This window comes from Eretmochelys imbricata, chromosome 1 (genome assembly GCF_965152235.1).
Source record: "Eretmochelys imbricata isolate rEreImb1 chromosome 1, rEreImb1.hap1, whole genome shotgun sequence".
In the NCBI taxonomy this organism is placed as follows: domain Eukaryota; kingdom Metazoa; phylum Chordata; order Testudines; family Cheloniidae; genus Eretmochelys; species Eretmochelys imbricata.
Genome location: NC_135572.1, coordinates 88,396,286 through 88,416,667, shown reverse-complemented (window position 1 = coordinate 88,416,667; position 20,382 = coordinate 88,396,286).

Genomic DNA, 20,382 nt, shown 5'->3' with positions numbered 1-20,382 from the left:
GGGATAACATGGTTTTGGTAATTAAATATTCATGGTAAATAGGCCCAATGGCCTGTGATGAGATATTAGATGGGGTGGGATCTGAGTTACCCAGGAAAGAATTTTCTGTAGTATCTGGCTGATGAATCTTGCCCATATGCTCAGGGTTTAGCTGATCGCCATATTTGCGGTTGGGAAGGAATTTTCCTCCAGGGCAGATGGGAAGAGGCCCTGGAGGTTTTTTGCCTTCCTCTGTAGGATGGGGCACGGGTCAATTGCTGGAGGAGTCTCTGCTCCTTGAAGTCTTTAAACCACGATTTGAGGACTTCAATAGCTCAGACATAGGTGAGAGGTTTTTCGCAGGAGTGGTGGGTGAAATTCTGTGGCCTGCGTTGTGCAGGAGGTCAGACTAGATGATCATAATCGTCCCTTCTGACCTAAATATCTATGAATCTATGAATCGAAAACACAGAGTCCCAAATAGGGATTCAAAGGTAAAATGGATGATTGCCACAATGTCACACAGGAAGCCTTGAAATGGCTTGTTGACCTACAACTGCATGTATAGAATGCTGGCTCTGTGGCAGGCTGCTGTTTTGTAGTCTCTGAATCATGGGACTGGTGAGCTGATAATAATTTGGAGGGGAGAACCGATACGAATAGGCTCTCCACCTCTTGCATCATGCTCCCTATGCTCAGTAGCCAGTTTTTTCCCCCACTCCAGGTATTTAGACATCAGGACTTGCTTCATCCCTACAGGTGGAGTTATTTCTCTGCATGGTGCCAGGTGAGGAGACAAACCATCTTTCTTTACTTGCTAGTTTTCTTTTACCCCACTAGCAAGCACTGAATTCACCGGGTTACTTGCTAACAATCTAACGATAATGCTGGTGGCATTCCCTGTTTAACTCCTTTTTTTTTTTTTAAGGTGAAATGATAAACTTCAAAAGACTGATCTCTCTTTATCTGACAGCTCTGTCTCAGAGTATAGATGAGGAAAGCTGACACACAGGGCTATGGCCAGGAGCACTTTTATGTCCCAAACCACTTTTATGTCCAAAACCTCCAAAAAACCCACTACCTATTGTTAACGCTGATGTGTATGTTCCATTGTAATAACTGGGACTACTTTACTGCTTAATTTTAGGCATATTTTAAGTGCTTCACTGAGGTTGAGCCATAAGTGTCTTTACTCCCTCTGATTAGGGTATGGATGAGTGAATTTCCAGGGGCCATTTTCATCCTGGCTATGAGCAAGTGCAACTGTGTTCATTTCAGTGGAGTTATGCCTGCTTACATTAGGAATGAAATTTGTCTAATATTTGCTTGATTCAGCTCCCATTGAAGTCAATGGCAAATGGCATAACTCCCCATTTGTTTCAGTGGCTTAGGATCAACCCCTATGTCATCTGATGTTATTTATACATACCTATACAGAATCAGGAGCATTCCCCATGGCTGCTGAAGAGACTATGAACTGGACAGATCTGTGGAAGTCTATATGGCAGGGGCAATATTTCATTGGTGATTGCAGCAGACTGTGGAGTTTCAGGGCTGTTGAAAGCTAACGTGAGACAAAACTTAAAGCAACATTTTTACCAATGGAGGACCAATCACAGAGGAACTAGCGGTAGCACAGATTAAAGGAAGAACTTTTACTGGCATTGTACTACTTTGTGGATCTAAACAATTACAATTTGACAGATGAGTCAGATTCTGAACTCCTTGCCGGTATTAGGCGATATTCCCCTTTGGAATATTCAATAGTTAGGTCTCTTTGTTTCAAATTTTCAAAAATGTCTAGTAATTTTGGGAGCACCAATTTTTGGGTGCTCATATTAGCACTTTAAATGGGGTTTGATTTTCAGAAATTGTTGAGCAGCTACTCTCTGAAAACGAGGCCCCTTTTAAAGTGTGTGCAGTTGGGCAATCAGAAACTGAGCCTCTCAAAATCAGTAAAAAGAAAAGGAGGACTTGTGGCACCTTAGAGACTAACAAATTTATTTGAGCATAAGCTTTCGTGAGTTACAGCTCACTTCATCGGATGCATTCAGTGGAAAATACAGTGGGGAAATTTTGTATACACAGAGAACATGAAACAATAGGTGTTACCATACATACTGTAATGAGAGTGATGTCACTGCTTAGTCACTTCATCCCACACAGCCACAGCTACTGGCTGGTCGGGAGAGGGGATTACGCTGTACCATCTCCAAGAGCACTATATTTGCCCTGCTGGTGTGTGCTGCCAGCAGTCCTGACAAGGAATTAAAGATGCAGTGTGACCCTTAATATGAAAGATTCCTCCCATCAGTATTATCAAAATAGTCAATTTATAACAAAGGAGTAAGGTGCAATCCCTAATGCCCTTGTAGCTCAAGCTCATGGGTCTGCCTCTTATTTCATTCTTCCACTAATTCCACTTACTTCAATAACATGAGACATTTTTTGAGAGATTGTGACCCAAATCCCTTCACCTTAATTATACAAGTAGACCCATCATAGAAGGCAATGAGACTACTTGTCTGAGTATGACAAGGAGGACTTGGCCCCATAGCTGATGGAAATCTAGTCTTCAGATGTTCAAAGAAACTATTTGTTATTAATATGAGTTAATTGAATTTCATGAACAGATATTTAAAATACCAATGTACATATGTTTGTACATTATACTGTAGATACACAATAACATTACACTATCATGTTAATACACTATATATCCAGCTTTTATCTAAATAGCTTTTCTAATGTTAAGAATTAAAATATTTATAGGCATTATGTAGAGAGAGGCTTACACCAAAACCTTGGATCTCAATACCACTGAAATTGGGGATTCAGGTGGTTTGTAATCCAAATCACTCAGATACCATGGTGATAGACATGGTTTAAGATACTTCAGTGCTTCAGTACAGAAGTGGTTAGGGACTATTTAGAAAAGCTGGACATGCACAAGTCCATGGGGCTGGATGCGTTGCATCCGAGAGTGCTAAATGAGCTGGTGGCTGTGATTGCAGAGCCATTGGCCATTATCTTTGAAACTCATGGAGATCGGGGGAAGTCCCGGACGGCTGGGAAAAGGCTAATGTAGTGCCCATCTTTAAAAAAGGGAAGAAGGAGGATCCTGGGAACTACAGGCCAGTCAGCCTCACCTCAGTCCCCAAAAATCATGGAGCAGGTCCTCAAGGAATCCATTTTGAAGCACTTACACAAGAGGAAAGTGATCAGGAACAGTCAGCATGGATTCATTAAGGGAAGGTCATGCCTGACTAATCTAATCGCCTTCTATGATGAGATTACTGGTTCTGTGGATGAAGAGAAAGCAGTGGATGTATTGTTTCTTGACTTTAGCAAAGCTTTTGACATGGTCTCCCACATTCTTGTCAGCAAGTTAAAGAAGTATGGGCTGAATGAATGCACTATAAAGTGGGTAGAAAGTTGGCTAGGTTGTCAGGCTCAACGGGTAGTGATGAATGGCTCCATGTCTAGTTGGCAGCCGATATCAAGTGGAGTGCCCTAAAGGTCGGTCCTGGGGCTTGTTTTGTTCAATATCTTCATAAATGATCTGGAGGATGGTGTGGATTGCACTCTCAGCAAATTTGTGGATGATACTAAACTAGGAGGAGTGGTAGATACGGTGGTAGCTAGGGATAGGGTACAGAGGGACCTAGACAAATGGAGGATTGGGCCAAAAGAAATCTGATGAGGTTCAACAAGGATAAGTGCAGGGTCCTGCATTTAGGACGGAAGAATCCAATGCACCGCTACAGACTAGGGACCGAATGGCTAGGCAGCAGTTCTGCGCAAAAGGACCTAGGGGTGACAGTGGACGAGAAGCTGGATATGAGTCAACAGTGTGCCATTGTTGCCAAGAAGGCCAATGGCGTTTTGGGATGTATAAGTAGGGGCATAGCGAGCAGATCGAGGGATGTGATCGTTCCCCTCTATTCGACATTGGTGAGGCCTCATCTGGAGTACTGTGTCCAGTTTTGGGCCCCACACTACAAGAAGGATCTGGGAAAATTGGAGAGAGTCCAGTGAAGGACAACAAAAATGATTAGGGGATTGGAACACATGACTTATGAGGAGAGGTTGAGGGAACTGGGATTGTTTAGTCTGCAGAAGAGAAGAATGAGGGGGGATTTGATAGCTGCTTTCAACTACCTGAGAGGTGGTTCCAAAAAGGATGGTTCTAGACTATTCTCAGTGGTAGAAGATGACAGGACAAGGAGTAATGGTCTCAAGTTGCAGTGGGGGAGGTTTAGGATGGATATTAGGAAAAACTTTTTCACTAGGAGGGTGGTGAAACACTGGAATGCGTTACCTAGGGAAGTGGTAGAATCTCCTTCCTTAGAAGTTTTTAAGGTCAGGCTTGACAAAACCCTGGCTGGGATGATTTAATTGGGGATTGGTCCTGCTTTGAGCAGGGGGTTGGACTAGATGACCTCCTGAGGTCCCTTCCAACCCTGATATTCTATGATTCTACGATTCTATGCTCAGCTGGTGGGTGTGTCATAAGAATTTAAATAGAATAAGTTGTAGTTCTGTCACTTGTCTGTTATGACTTTTTACCATTTCATTCACATATCACCACAAAATGTTTATTTCCAAAGTATGACCATATTTAATTGCATTATACATGCATAAGGAGAGCTCACAGAAGTAAAAGTGACCCCCACAGTTGGCTGTGTTCACATTATGAACACAGGAATTGCTTCCATACAAAATGCCCAAAATTGTTCAGATTCTTATGCATCTTTACAGCAGCTGCCAACCCTATAATTTCTGATTTTGTAGGAATTAGAATGAATGCCACAGTGGGGTTATGACCTTTCTCATTCTCTGTGGGGCAATTCTGGATTTTCCTTTTCAATGGCATTCTTTTGATTCCTCCTGTGTAATCTTTACTAGAGAGATCATCTCATATGAAAATGGCATAAAATGATTAGACTGTGATTTTTAAAAAGAAAAACTGTTTTTCGAGTGTCATTATAGCACCCTGAGAGAGGAAGAATGTGAGCTATCCTTAAGGAACTTGTGACTGTAACTTCAGGCATTTTCTTTCCACCAGCATCCTTATTTATAGAGACCAAAAATATGATAGCGAAGTCTTCAGCAACACCTGCTTCAGGATCTTTTGTAGAGTTGCAGATGCCCAGGAATATCAGAATAACTTTCATGACCCATAAAGAAGGGTAAAGTGCAGTTGTGCAAACACATCACATTTTTCTTCAAGAAAATGTAAATACATTAGCCCTTTGACTCAAAGCAGTGAGCCGACTCTGCATCTTCCACTCCAGACCATGAGGAAAAACAAACCTCTATTTTTAGTGTCTTTGTCACAATAGTACAATTATTTAACTCTTTCCCCCTTCCTTTTTTTCATTATAGATACAGGCAATTTTTAAAAAAAGAAATACATTTTCATTTAAGTTTATAGGGATGTGTGTATGCTATGGCATCATTTATCCAACTACTATGGCAACTCCTCTGTGGCAGTGATAAAACAGCCCCTATGATTTCAAATGTGCTAGAACTTGATTTTTGCATGTCTCGTGTAAGATCCTTCAAAGGAGTTGGATTTTCAGAGGGTGGGTGTCAAGGTTTCTTCCCCACTCTGAACTCTAGGGTACAGGTGTGGGGACCTGCATGAAAGACCCCCTAAGCTTATTCTTACCAGCTTAGGTTAAAAACTTCCTCAAGGTACAAACTTTGCCTTGTCCTTGAACCCTATACTGCCACCACGAAGTGTGTTAAAGAACAGGGAAAGAGCCCACTTGGAGACATCTTCCCTCCAAAATATCCCCCAAACCCTACACCCCCTTTCCTGGGGAAGGCTTGACAAAAATCCTCACCAATTTGCATAGGTGAACACAGACCCAAACCCTTGGATCTTAAGAATAATGAAAAAACAATCAAGTTCTTAAAAGAAGAATTTTAGTTAAAGAAAAGATAAAAGAATCATCTCTGTAAAATCTGGATGGTAAATACCTTACAGGGTAATCAGATTCAAAACATAGAGAATCCCTATAGGCAAAACCTTAAATTACAAAAAGACACAAAACCAGGAATATACATTCCATTCAGCACAGTTATTTTACCAGCCATTTAAACAAAAGGAAATCTAACGCATTTCTAGCTAGATTACTTACTAACTTAACAGAAGTTCTGAAGAGCATTCCTGACCTGGTCTTTGCAAAAGCAACACACAGACCCTTTGTTTCCTGCCCCCCTCCAGCTTTGAAAGTAACTTGTCTCCTCATTGGTCATTTTGGTCAGGTGCCAGCGAGGTTATCTTAGCTTTATAACCCTTTACAGGTGAAAGGGTTTTGCCTCTGGCCAGGAGGGATTTTATTGTTCTGTATACAGAAAGGTGGTTACCCTTCCCTTTATATTTATGACAGTGGGTGTTTAGCACTTGCTGAAAATCCAGGCTTTTAAAGGGGTCCCAGCTTCGGCACCCAAAATTTGAGGTACGGTACCCAAAATCATTAGTCACTGAACTGAGCTTTGCTGTAAGTGGGGGAGAGAAGAAAAGGCTGGGATAACATTTATTTTTTTTCATGTGATATTTCTTGCCTTTGATAATACTTGTGTATTTTGCTTACCAAGGAGATCCGTATGACTTTTTTATTATTACTAAGTACTCATAAATGCACTACTGTGACAATTTAAAGAAATTTTAGATACCAGATGAATTGTGTGTTTTGGAACATATCTACACACTTACCAACCATCTGAAATGTCTGATATATCAGATACATATAACATGTGCTGTTCCATGTCTGTATCATATAGTTTCCCCGGGAGATCCCTATCAGGAAACACAGCACAGAAGACCCGGAGCAGGAAGAGTTATGCATCTAACAAAGGTGGCTGATTTTAAGTACATTTCTGGTCAAAGCTCAACACTTTGCAGAGCACTCTTGAGCAGTATGCAACAGCTCAGCCAGGAATACATTTTTATGGTCTAGCTGTAAACCCTAGAAAATAGATGCAGGCTGGGATTTTCAAAGAAGCCTTACTCCCAGGCAAAATTAATAAATGTATTGATTAGCACTAAAGCTAAATCAAAATGTGTTTGGGTTTTGAGGACAAAATTAATGTTAACGACCAAATGACAATGTTTAGCTACCTAGATTTAGAGAGAGAGGCCAAATCACCTGAAAAATCATTTCCAGAGGTGCCAAACTGAATTCAGATTTTAATTTTAGTATAATAGATGCACTAATTTTAAGTCTTCTTTTTTGCCATCTCTCCATTTATTTTATCAATGGATCAATTTTAGTATTTGGGATAATCACAGCTGGAGAGACAACACCGAGAACATAAAACAGCACAGATGGTTTTGTCATTTTAAGCCATTGCCTATTAATGCTGAGCATTCTATTAAGGACAAATGTAAAAAATAACAAATAGAGCAGTATACCTATTTACCTGCCAGAGGGAACAAATCAAATGACAGCTGTTTATGTGAGAGTTTTTTTTGCATTGTTTGGTTTTTTGCATTATTTATTTATTTAGTTATTTATTTATTTTGGCATTTCATAGTTGGGTGACACAAAACAAATGGTTAACAGAGTTCAAAGAAACTGGGCAATAAATAAACAAACAACCTTTACAATAAAAATGGAAAATACTTTGGGTCCAAATATAAAATAAAAACAGGGAAGCAGCAGAAAATATAGTCAGGTGTTACAGCTCTTTTTGTAGAATCACAGGAAAGGAGGAATTTCCTTAATGGATCAGACCTGATATCCATATTATCTAATATTCTATCTCTGACAGTGACCAATACCAAATATTTCAGAGGAAGATGTAAGAACCCCACAGCAAGCATATAAGGGATAATATGACAAAAATCTTTCTTCTCATCTTGGTCTGTAATACTTAGAGATTGACCTAAACTCAAGGTACACAGCTGCAGCACCGTAGTGTAGATGTTTCCTACATCAGTGGAAGGGCTTTTTTTTCTGTCAATAATAGTTAATCCACTCTGCCAGGTGGTACCGAGGTCAATGGAAGAATTCTTCTGTTGACCTACCTGTGTCTACACTGCATGTTAGGTTGACATAACTATGGCAACCATGGTGTGAAATTTTTCCATAGCCCTGAGTGATGTAGCTAGGTTGGTCTAATTTTTAAGGGTAGACCAGGCCTCATAAATATGAGGTGTAATATCCCTTCTAAATATGTTATTGTTAATTATAACTCTTGATATTCTTAATAGCCATATACATGTCCAATCCTGCTTGAATCTTAATAAATTGTTGGCTTTAATGACTTAATGGGGCAATAAGATCCATAGTGTAATCACATAGTATGAGAAATTTCAGAGTAACAGCCACGTTAGTCTGTATTCGCAAAAAGAAAAGGAGTACTTGTGGCACCTTAGAGATGAGCTGTAGCTCACGAAAGCTCATGCTCAAATAAATTGGTTAGTCTCTAAGGTGCCACAAGTACTCCCTTTCTTTTTGCATAGTATGAGAAAGTATTTCCTTTTGTTGGGCTGGAATTTCCCACCTTTACATTTCAGTGCATGTCCTCTTCTTGTGTTATTGGATGAGAACAGAAGTTCCTGATCTACCTTCACTATATCATTCACCACTTTATAGATTGTTACCTTGCCCCCCTACTTCTAAAGTAAATAATCCAAATCTTTTCAATCTCTTCATATGCTTATTTCCATTCCCTAATATTTTTTCTTACCCTTCTCTGAACGCCTAGTAATTCTGCAATATCCTTTAGGGTATAGGATGATCAATACTGCAGACAACATTTCATATGAGGGATTTATATAAAGACATTATAATATTTTCCATATTATTCTGCATCCCATTCCTTAGATATCCAAATATCTTACAGCTGTATATTGTGCAGAGGTCTTCACTGAGCTGTCCACAACAGTGGGGGGCAACCTGCGGCCCTTCAGGGTAATCCACTGGTGGGCCACCAGACAAGTTGTTTACATTTGCACAGCAGCCCGCAGCTCCCAGTGGCCATGGTTTGCTGTTCCTGGCCAATGGGAGCTGACGGAAGTGGCGCGGGCTGCAGGGATATCCAGTACCCTTTCCTGATTTGATGCATTTAATTCAGAATCCTGTAAGGTATAGAAGTAGTTTTGGTTGGGTTTTCAACCCCCTCCAATGTACATTACTTTGCATGTTTCAACACTGAATTTCATTCCTGTTGTGTTGCCCATTTACCAAGCTTGCTTGGAGCTCTTTAAAATACTTCACAATCCTCTCTGATCCTAGCCAACCTAAATAACTTTCTATCATTTGCAAATTTTTCTACCTAACACTTCATTACCCCTTTCCAGATCATTAATAAATATATTAAACATAAGGCTAGCACAGAACCATGAGGTAATCTGCTATTAATCTTTTTCTATAATGAAAATTGGGTATAGATTTCTAATCTTTGCTTCTCATCCCTTAAGTAATATTTGATTCATGATAATTCTCTGCCTCTCACACCATGACTATTTTCTATAAGCACAGGACCTCGTCAAAGGCCTTTTGGAAGTCTAAATAAACTGTCACCCAGTTTTTCTTTATTCATTAATTTAAAATTCTTTGAAAATGTAAATGAAACTTGTGAGACAGTTTTGCATTGCAGAAACTGTAGTTAAACCCTATGTCTCTCTGGTATCTTCACAAACTGTATATGGACCAGACATGGATTTTCTATAATTTGTCAGTACAAAAGGGTGACACCCCAGGTTCTGACTCTCTTAACCTGCCTCTCTCCCCAACACTTCCTTTCTGTGCCTTCTAATATCTCTTGTGTTAACGAGCCAATTTACTTGTTAGTCTTTCCCCATTGGATCCACCCTGGGAGGAATTAATTGTTGTGTAAGTGACTAGAGTGCTCGCACATTTGTTGGTTCCCAGCACTGTGTCACAGTGTGTAATTGGTAATTGTTCATAAAGTTCTGTTTGAACTTTTTTAGGTCACATTTTCTGGTTATCTCATTGAAGAAAAACACTTTAGAGAAACTGTCTTAGTGATTATCTAAGTCAGATAGGAGGCTTCTGTTCCCTCACTAGGTACCCTAATTTTTATAACCCGAAGAGATTATTGGTATGTTGAATATTTTAGGGCACTTAATAAACACTTAGTAAACACTATCTATCTACTGCTCTGAAGTTTGGAAAAGTCTAGAAAAGACTTGTTGGACAATCATTCCTAAATGGCGATGTCCTCCAATCTTCATATCTCACCACACTGTAAAAAACGTATTCAATGCTACTGCATTTGCAATCTATTTCCAGGCATGAAACTTTCTCATAATTGAATATCCACATTCATCCCCCGAACCCTTCCTTGCTCCTATGCATGAGTAGATTGCATGCATTTCAGACTCTTCTTTCCCCCTCAGCCCCTTCACTTCCAAACATACAAAATCAGCATAAATGCATTCAAATGTGAATAGAGAAAGCAACATGAATTAAAAAAGCAAAACTGATCAACTGCATGTCTGGTGGGAGGGGGGAGTGAAGAATTTAATCAGCTCGAACAATGAGATGCTTAAAACAGATTTGTAGATGCATTTCCCCCCACTATTTCACCCAGCTCTAGTCAGTTTTACTCTTTTCAAACTTTCTTTGTCACACTGGCTGCATGGTGAATTTTGCTTGAGTAAAAACTTTAGTATTGGTCCCATTATACCTATTCAAATAACCTAGGACCATACTAGGTAAACCCTTCAGGCATTAACATAAACTCTGGAATCATGTTTTGTCTGTTTTCATGTCATCCTTTTAACCAACTTGTGAAACTACAAATGTGGTCTTTTAACCTCTTTCCATCAATCAATTCCTCCATAATCTTAATATTTTTTGCAGCAAACTCCCTGAAATGTATCACTGTTTCTGGTAATATGGTGCCCAAAACTAATTCAGTATTGCAGATTTTATCATGCCAGTCTTAAAGAGAGGGACTGTTACCTTCTAGCTCAATGCTCATAAGTTAAGCTCTTGAAAATGCCTCTCTGTTGGCATATTGCATTACAAACCCATGTCTAATTTGCTCTGTGATTAATCCAGTCCTCTCATTAGTGCTTTCTGGGTCTGTGCCTCCCATTTGCTAATACAGTTTTACAATTATGTTTTTCCCCTCCAGATGCATAAAGATTCATTTTTCTAATCTGAGTCTCATGTTGTAGTGTTCTGCCATTATTTCAAATCTCTCAGGATCCCTTTGTACTCTTTCCCCATCCCAAAATAAGTGTTTGCAAATGCTTATCAATCATCTGAAATACTGAATAATTTTGGGCACCATATTACCAGGAATAGTGAAACATTTCAGGGAGTTTACATGATGATTACTTCCTGTTCTAAACTGTTAATAAAAATGTTTTGTATTGAAAGTGGAGAGGGGGAGGAGCTCCACTCATTCATAATTCCAGAAGGAGACCCCACTCTTGGTAGATGGTACTGATGTTCAAAATATGACTGTGTGTGCTCTCTGAGCTCTGCTAGGCTCCTTGGATTTGGCTTGTTCTTTATATCATGGGGAAATAAATGTTATAAATAAATGCTCTCATAGTGCTAAAATGGCCTCTCTCTGACTAAATTATGAAGATTGACATGTTTCTTCCATGAGTTGATGACCAGTGAGACACTTTACATGTCAACATTATTAACTATCATCATTGGGCATTTGCGTCAACACCTCACTATGTTGAATGGGACTTAAGCTTCTCAAAGTTATTGTTTCAAACTCTGGTTGTGTTTTTAAGATTTTTCTCTGCAACACTGATGGCTAGACAGTTTTTATTTATAATGAAATTTGATAATCTGGAGAACAAGTTGGTAGTTTGGGAGGTGACAAATTATTGTATCACTACATACTGACAGCTGGTTGAAAAAATAAAAACAAATGATTTAGTTCCTAAAATGTTTGGAATTTGTCAAAAATGTCTGTTTCAGGTTGCATAAAATGTTTAGTTCTGGTCAACTTCAGAAAATAGTGTATGTGATTTTCCCTCTCATCTAATGTTTAATATAATATAATATAATATAATATAGCTCAGTGGTTAGGACACTAGCCTGGAATATTTGAATCCACATTCCAGAACAGGTGCTTGACTTCAAATCTTCCTTCATCCCAGATTAGCATCCTACCCACCAGGCTATATACTACTCTGAAGGGTGCTCTCAGTCCTTCCGATTGAAGGAATTCCACTTTATATAAATACTTAAATATTCAAGGGAGCTGGGACTTGAATTTGGGACTCCCACTTACAATTTGAAATCTCTGACTACCAGTCTAGAGGCTATTCTGCTCTCAAATTCTCCAGTTAAAACTGTATAAATATGTAAATATTCATTGGGCCAAAGCAAGAGATTAAGGTACTAACTACCGTGGGGGGTATGAGATATGGATTCAGATCTCTCTGTCTGTTTTAGAGGAGGGATTGGAATCCACATCACCTATTTTCCAGATGAGTGCCTTAATCACTGGGCTCTAGAGTCATTTTCTCCTTGGCACGATGAATATTTATGTATTTGTATAAAGTGGAACAGTTTCAGCAGGAGAGACTGAGAGCAACCCACAGCAATATTGACACAATTTGAGCTGTGTTATTAAACTGGCTGGGTACTTAACCTCTGTTATTTTAGTATTTACCATTATACTTGTTTATAGTCTTTCATACCGTTTTCAATCCACAGGACAATGTTCATATCCAGGCTTATTTGAATCAATTTAGTGCATATCATAAAATCTTGTTCTCAATCGAATAGTTAAATGAAATGTAAATACAGCACAGTCTTGCTTGTTGGAATGCAATGGGAGCGGTCAGCGGTTCTTCAAACAAGCATCTGCTGGAGTACAACCACTTGAAGACTTGGAGACTAATTTTTTTTTTCTTTTTCCTCCAGTGTTTGGGTGATTCCCAGGTTCTGACTTTTCAAATGATTGTCGGAGCTCAATAAAATCATGAAATTATTTCTTTAATGCCTTAGTCCCTGATACAGCAAAATCTTTAAATATATGTTTTACTTCACATGCTGCTAGTGGTTCCACTCCCTGCAATGGGACTACTCACAGGACAAAACGTTAAGCATGTGTCTTTGCAGGATTTGAGACCTTTGACTTTCTGGTACTAGCCCTTTAAATTTGGCAGAAGCAAGAGCGTATATGCACCTTCCTGACATTTAGGGCACTTTATCTTGCCTTTTTTCTGAACACTGCAACTAACAAATTAAGGCTTCCATGAGTATGGAACTAGCTGGGATACATCATCTTAATGTGTTCTGCAGACCTACTAAATTAGTCAACTTTAGTTCAAAGACCAAAAAAAAAAAATCCATTTTTGGAACGGGTCCCCAAGTTTGTCAGGTGAATTTCTCTAGTTTCACTATATACTTCCACAAAAAGAAAAGGAGTGCTTGTGGCACCTTAGAGACTAACAAATTTATTTGAGCATAAGCTTTCGTGAGCTACAGCTCACTTCATCGGATGCATGGATCGGATGAAGTGAGCTGTAGCTCACGAAAGCTTATGCTCAAATAAATTTGTTAGTCTCTAAGGTGCCACAAGTACTCCTTTTCTTTTTGCAGATACAGACTAACTCGGCTGCTACTCTGAAACCTATATACTTCCAGTTTGTCACTGGAAACTGCTCGTCTCTCCCCCACAGCGCCCGGGCCTGGTTCCAGCCACTCATCTGAGCACCCCTGCCATCCCCCCACCGCAGAGCTGTCACTGGTTGCTCAAACCTTGCTGGCCCTCTGAGTGCTGGAATCCTGCATGCCCCCCCACCAGCCCTGCCTCCCGCCTGTGCAGGGCTGACATCTCCACTTGCCCCCCACCTCCGCACTTTGTTCACACTGCACCCCACTTTTTTTGACAAAAGTGGAAATTTCTCCCATTTGCTCTTGCCAACTGATCAAGTGAGCCAATATCCTCTGCCTATCCATTATATTTATCATTATCTGTAGTGTTTCAGGCAAAATTATATACAAAGTACACTAAGTTCCCATTTTAAACAACCTCTCGCCATAAACAAGAAAATCTATTGCAATTGTGTAAAATAAATCACTGAAAAATATAAGGATGATTTTTTCTTTTGGTGTGTTCTGAAGAACATACCATAAGAAGAGAGATTCTCACCGCAACTATCAAAATAGTGGGGCCTTAGGCACAATGTGCTAAATCCTGCTTGAAACACTGATGATCAACAGACTCAGTGGAAACAGTAGGATAGCTCTGAAGTTTTGTTTCCTCTGCAGCTCTGTTGTTAAACCCAAGAAAATAACCAGATGTATTCCTCTGCACTAGTTCAGTTTAATTTTTCTATTGAATTTTCTCAGGTGAACAGTGTTGCTGTATCAACTATTTAAGGGTTTGTTCCTGTGTCCATTGAATTCCATGGCAAAAAGCTTACAAAGAATAAGACTCTAAAGGTAGGTCTGCTAAGGCAACAAAATCCCCAGAGCGGCAAGTCTCAGAATCTGGGTCTACAGACTCAGGCTCACACTATGGTGCTAAAAACAGGCATGTGGATGTTCAGGTTCAACCTGGATGTCAGGCTCTGAAGCCCAGGGACAAAGGTGAGTTTAAAAGCCCAAGCTCCAGCCCAAGCCAGAATGTCTATATAGCTATTTGTAGTGCAATAGCGCAAACCGCTCAAGCCTTACTGCTGCAGGGATTTTTTGTTCTGTTAACATACACTAAAAGGCCTATTTTTTTTTTTAAATGAGTGGCTAAAATTAGATGCTAAAGCATAGCTGCCAAGGCTTGTTTTTTTGTTTTTTGTTTTTTGGTTTTTTTTTGGGGGGGGGGTTGTTTTTTGCAGCTGATATTTTATGCAAATTCTTCAATTAAGTAAATTGCATATAACTAAGCTTCAGCTTTAAATATATTATTTCTATTTAGTGCTGGTGGAAGTGATTGGCTTAACGATTCTGGTGAATGAAGTCCATTTGGGGCACGTGTGTGTTCGCGCGTACACAGCCTTTCTTCACATAACCACATACTATATTTTCCTTCATAGGTTGTTAGAGTTTGATCTTAGAAGCTTAAACTCTGCAATGTGGACCTCTTCCACTTGAATTGATGGAGAACTCATGGCAGACATATTCTGATATCCTTTATGTAGACCAGCCCCTAAGCTGGAACAAAATGTGCTATGTGTTCCCCCTTTCTCTATCTAAAAAGGTATTTTGAGAAGAGTTCTATCTCTCCATGTGAGATTTTATCTGAGATGAAGGAAGTTATGACTGGGCATATGATTGCTGATGTAGCTGCCTAAATCAAAAGGCTTGTATCTTTCTCATCTACAGATCGCATTTATCCATCTGCTTACCCCATATATTTGTACAGTTTAATTCCTCCTATTCTCTGACATTTGGGATATTGTAGCCAAAATGGTAGCTACAGTCACTCAGATACAGATGGGTGATGATGAGTGGAGTTTAAGAACCGATATGGAATAGAACAGAACAGCAGGCACAACATATTTCCTTCGGAGTTAGCATATTCTGAATTTTTTACACTGGGATTTTTAGCAATCTCCACATTAACTCAGCATGACATTAAAGCTGTGTCTTGTTTGCCTTACTCATGCATGTAGTCAGTCTCATTAGAATCAATGGGAGTGATTGCTTGAGTAACGTGAGTAGGATTTGGCCTGCTACTGAAAGGCATGGTAGAATAAAGATGTTTAAATGAACAAAACAGTTCAATCCACCTGTCTAGCGTTTAATCATAAAAAGAAAATGGCCTTGACAGTACATTTTAGATTTCACCAGTAGTTTACTTTGCCTCAATTTCATGGTGTTCCACCAAAGTAAGTTCAATATGTCCACTGTCATGTGGGACTTTCCTGGGTTTATTTTTATGGGATTGAGCATAGCTCATTGAAATCAGTGAAAGGCTTTCCATTGACTGGAATGGGCTTTGGCTCAGATCCTATTCACATGAGCAACCATAGCAGGATCAGGCCCTAGGAATATAAAACTCCTATTTCAAAGCCACAGGTCCTTAAGCACAGTTTATTACTCATAAGTCATCCCTACTATTTTCCTCTTGTTGTGTGAACCATGCAAATTGTAGGCCTCAATCCTGCAAACATTTACAGGGTGCGACTAATTATCTTCATGAATTTACTCATGTCTTTTTGTAGGATTGAGGATTGAAAGGATATATGTATCTTTGGATGGATTTCAGTCTAAAATGAGTGCCAAGCTAAATCACAGCCTGAAAATGCTGAGAAAAATAGGGCTAGCTTGATCGAAGCTGAGGGGATGGCAAAACAGTGTATTAAAAATGAATCATAGAATCATAGAATATCAGGGTTGGAAGGGACCCCTGAAGGTCATCTAGTCCAACCCCCTGCTCGAAGCAGGACCAATTCCCAGTTAAATCATCCCAGCCAGGGCTTTGTCAAGCCTGACCTTAAAAACTTCCAAGGAAGGAGATTCCACCACCTCCCTAGGCAACGCATTCCAGTGTTTCACCACCCTCTTAGTGAAAAAGTTTTTCCTAATATCCAATCTAAACCTCCCCCACTGCAACTTGAAGCCATTACTCCTCGTTCTGTCATCTGCTACCATTGAGAACAGTCTAGAGCCATCCTCTTTGGAACCCCCTTTCAGGTAGTTGAAAGCAGCTATCAAATCCCCCCTCATTCTTCTCTTCTGCAGGCTAAACAATCCCAGCTCCCTCAGCCTCTCCTCATAAGTCATGTGTTCTAGACCCCTAATCATTTTTGTTGCCCTTCGCTGGACTCTCTCCAATTTATCCACATCCTTCTTGTAGTGTGGGGCCCAAAACTGGACACAGTACTCCAGATGAGGCCTCACCAATGTCGAATAGAGGGGGACGATCACGTCCCTCGATCTGCTCGCTATGCCCCTACGTATACATCCCAAAATGCCATTGGCCTTCTTGGCAACAAGGGCACACTGCTGACTCATATCCAGCTTCTCGTCCACTGTCACCCCTAGGTCCTTTTCCGCAGAACTGCTGCCTAGCCATTCGGTCCCTAGTCTGTAGCGGTGCATTGGATTCTTCCGTCCTAAGTGCAGGACCCTGCACTTATCCTTATTGAACCTCATCAGATTTCTTTTGGCCCAATCCTCCAATTTGTCTAGGTCCTTCTGTATCCTATCCCTCCCCTCCAGCATATCTACCACTCCTCCCAGTTTAGTATCGTCCGCAAATTTGCTGAGAGTGCAATCCACACCATCCTCCAGATCATTTATGAAGATATTGAACAAAACCGGCCCCAGGACCGACCCCTGGGGCACTCCACTTGACACCGGCTGCCAACTAGACATGGAGCCATTGATCACTACCCGTTGAGCCTGACAATCTAGCCAGCTTTCTACCCACCCTATAGTGCATTCATCCAGCCCATACTTCCTTAACTTGCTGACAAGAATACTGTGGGAGACCGTGTCAAAAGCTTTGCTAAAGTCAAGAAACAATACATCCACTGCTTTCCCTTCATCCACAGAACCAGTAATCTCATGATAAAAGGCGATTAGATTAGTCAGGCATGACCTTCCCTTGGTGAATCCATGCTGGCTGTTCCTGATCACTTTCCTTTCATGCAAGTACTTCAAGATTGATTCTTTGAGGACCTGCTCCATGATTTTTCCAGGGACTGAGGTGAGGCTGACTGGCCTGTAGTTCCCAGGATCCTCCTTCTTCCCTTTTTTAAAGATTGGCACTACATTAGCCTTTTTCCAGTCATCCGGGACTTCCCCGGTTCGCCACGAGTTTTCAAAGATAATGGCCAATGGCTCTGCAATCACAGCCGCCAATTCCTTCAGCACTCTCGGATGCAACTCGTCCGGCCCCATGGACTTGTGCACGTCCAGCTTTTCTAAATAGTCCCTAACCACCTCTATCTCCACAGAGGGTTGGCCATCTCTTCCCCATTTTGTGATGCCCAGCGTAGCAGTCTGGGAGCTGTCCTTGTTAGTGAAAACAGAGGCAAAAAAAGCATTGAGTACATTAGCTTTTTCCACATCCTCTGTCACTAGGTTGCCTCCCTCATTCAGTAAGGGTCCCACACTTTCCTTGGCTTTCTTCTTGTTGCCAACATACCTGAAGAAACCCTTCTTGTTACTCTTGACATCTCTCGCTAGCTGCAGCTCCAGGTGCGATTTGGCCCTCCTGATTTCATTCCTACATGCCCGAGCAATATTTTTATACTCTTCCCTGGTCATATGTCCATCCTTCCACTTCTTGTAAGCTTCCTTTTTATGTTTAAGATCCGCTAGGATTTCACCGTTAAGCCAAGCCGGACGCCTGCCATATTTACTATTCTTTCGACTCATCGGGATGGTTTGTCCCTGTAACCTCAACAGGGATTCCTTGAAATACAGCCAGCTCTCCTGGACTCCTTTCCCCTTCAAGTTAGTCCCCCAGGGGATCCTGGCCATCCGTTCCCTGAGGGAGTCGAAGTCTGCTTTCCTGAAGTCCAGGGTCCGTATCCTGCTGCTTACCTTTCTTCCCTGCGTCAGGATCCTGAACTCAACCAACTCATGGTCACTGCCTCCCAGATTCCCATCCACTTTTGCTTCCCCCACTAATTCTACCTGGTTTGTGAGCAGCAGGTCAAGAAAAGCGCCCCCCCTAGTTGGCTCCTCTAGCACTTGCACCAGGAAATTGTCCCCTACGCTTTCCAAAAACTTCCTGGAATTGATATGGGCAAACTAGGATGGTGAGTCCCCTTGATATCTATTTATTGTAGCTATAAATGACTGCAACTTGCATGGAGATGCAGAAATGAATAGCAATTATTGGAACTGTCACCAACAAGAATTTTAAAATAACTATTCATTCCTGAATTCTGACTACCTTATGTTTCATTTGGTAAAAACTAACTAGCAATCAGACTGGAGATAGTATCCATTGACTGACCTGAACTGGGACATATGTTAAGGGAGGATGTGGTTCGCTTTAAAATAAATTAACTAGGATAGCACGCAGTTCATGAGAAGAACGAAGGGAAAGGAATGAAAGGCCAGGTAGCGACTGACTGTCAGAATGGCCAGTTGGCCAGCTGAGGCAGAAGCATATGCTGGCTGGAGTAGGGGCCAATGCAGAAACAGACAAAGGCAGGAGCAGGAGCAGTCTGTCAAAACTATTACACAATGGGAGTGCAGCCAGCCAGTAACTTTGAACAGTCTGAAGAGACTGCCCCCACCCCTTACGGAACTATACACCTGTCTTGGGACCACCTGAGGATTGGCAGAAGTCTAACTGAAAGTCTGAGACCTATCACAAAATTTACAGGTAACTGCCTCTGACTCATCCCATGCTGTCTCAGGGATGACACATTAGGTTTAAGTAGGCTCAAGCTCAGAGGTAACTCAGGGATGACTCATCACACTACATTTTTTGCAGGTGCTCAAGGTGGAGCAGTAGATGTGAGCTACCTTCCTGATCCCAACATGCTCAGAGTTCCTCTGTTGTGTGTGGCAGAATCCCAGTTCTTCAGTCCATGAACTAAAGGACCTGTGCCACTGACTACCAGCAGTGATGATGGCTATGCCAAAGGGGATGGGCAGGGACAGGATAACAGCTACAATCCTATAATAGAGCACTGGCCCTTGTGTGCATGCATGGGTCCCTGCACCTTGTTTTATGGCTCTGGCCCATGTCTGGGTCAGATGACCAAGTGGCACATGATGACATCCTAGAGGTGGCACTTCTGCAGAGAGCAGGCCCAGAGAGGGAAGATTTGGGGTCAAGGAAAGGACCTTGGGCAGGGGAGTATCTCTGCACCAGCCTGGTGGAAGATACCTGCAGGGAGCAGAAGTAGAAGCCTTGTATGGGAAACGTTTTGGGAAAGGCCAAGGAGGGGGCCTGGTTAAGGAGGCCTGGTTGGAAGGAACTGCTAATCCTGAAAAGGAGGGCTGAATGATTTATATTGAGCTGAGTCAAGATGTTTTGTTTTGTTAAATAAACCAGATCCCAAGAAGAGTATGAACCTCATGGGTCCATGTGCATTTGTAACCACACACCTTCTGGTTGTGGTGTTATGTCCCATTTACTGGCACTGAGACCACTTAAAGAGAGATAAAATGAGTCTGCTCTACAGCCTTAGCTAACAGCTAGCTGGCTTTTCACTCAGGCGTTTGAGGCTTATGCACTAAGCCAAGGCTGGCCCACAACATTTTGGCACCTGAGGCGAGGAGCTCAAATGACACCCCTATGCCCCCTTGCTTGGCCCAAAACTTTGAAAGGTCTCAATTCTGCCTTCTTCCTGTTCTACTCTCATGGTACTGCTCTGCTACCTACCCCAATAAAGGAGAACTAACAACTTAAAATGCCTTGTTCAAAAATTTTAAGTAACACCTAACTTTCAAGTGCCAAAACAGCAAATGTAACTTTTCTTATCTGCATAGTAAACACTGGCATTTTTATCTGTTTGAA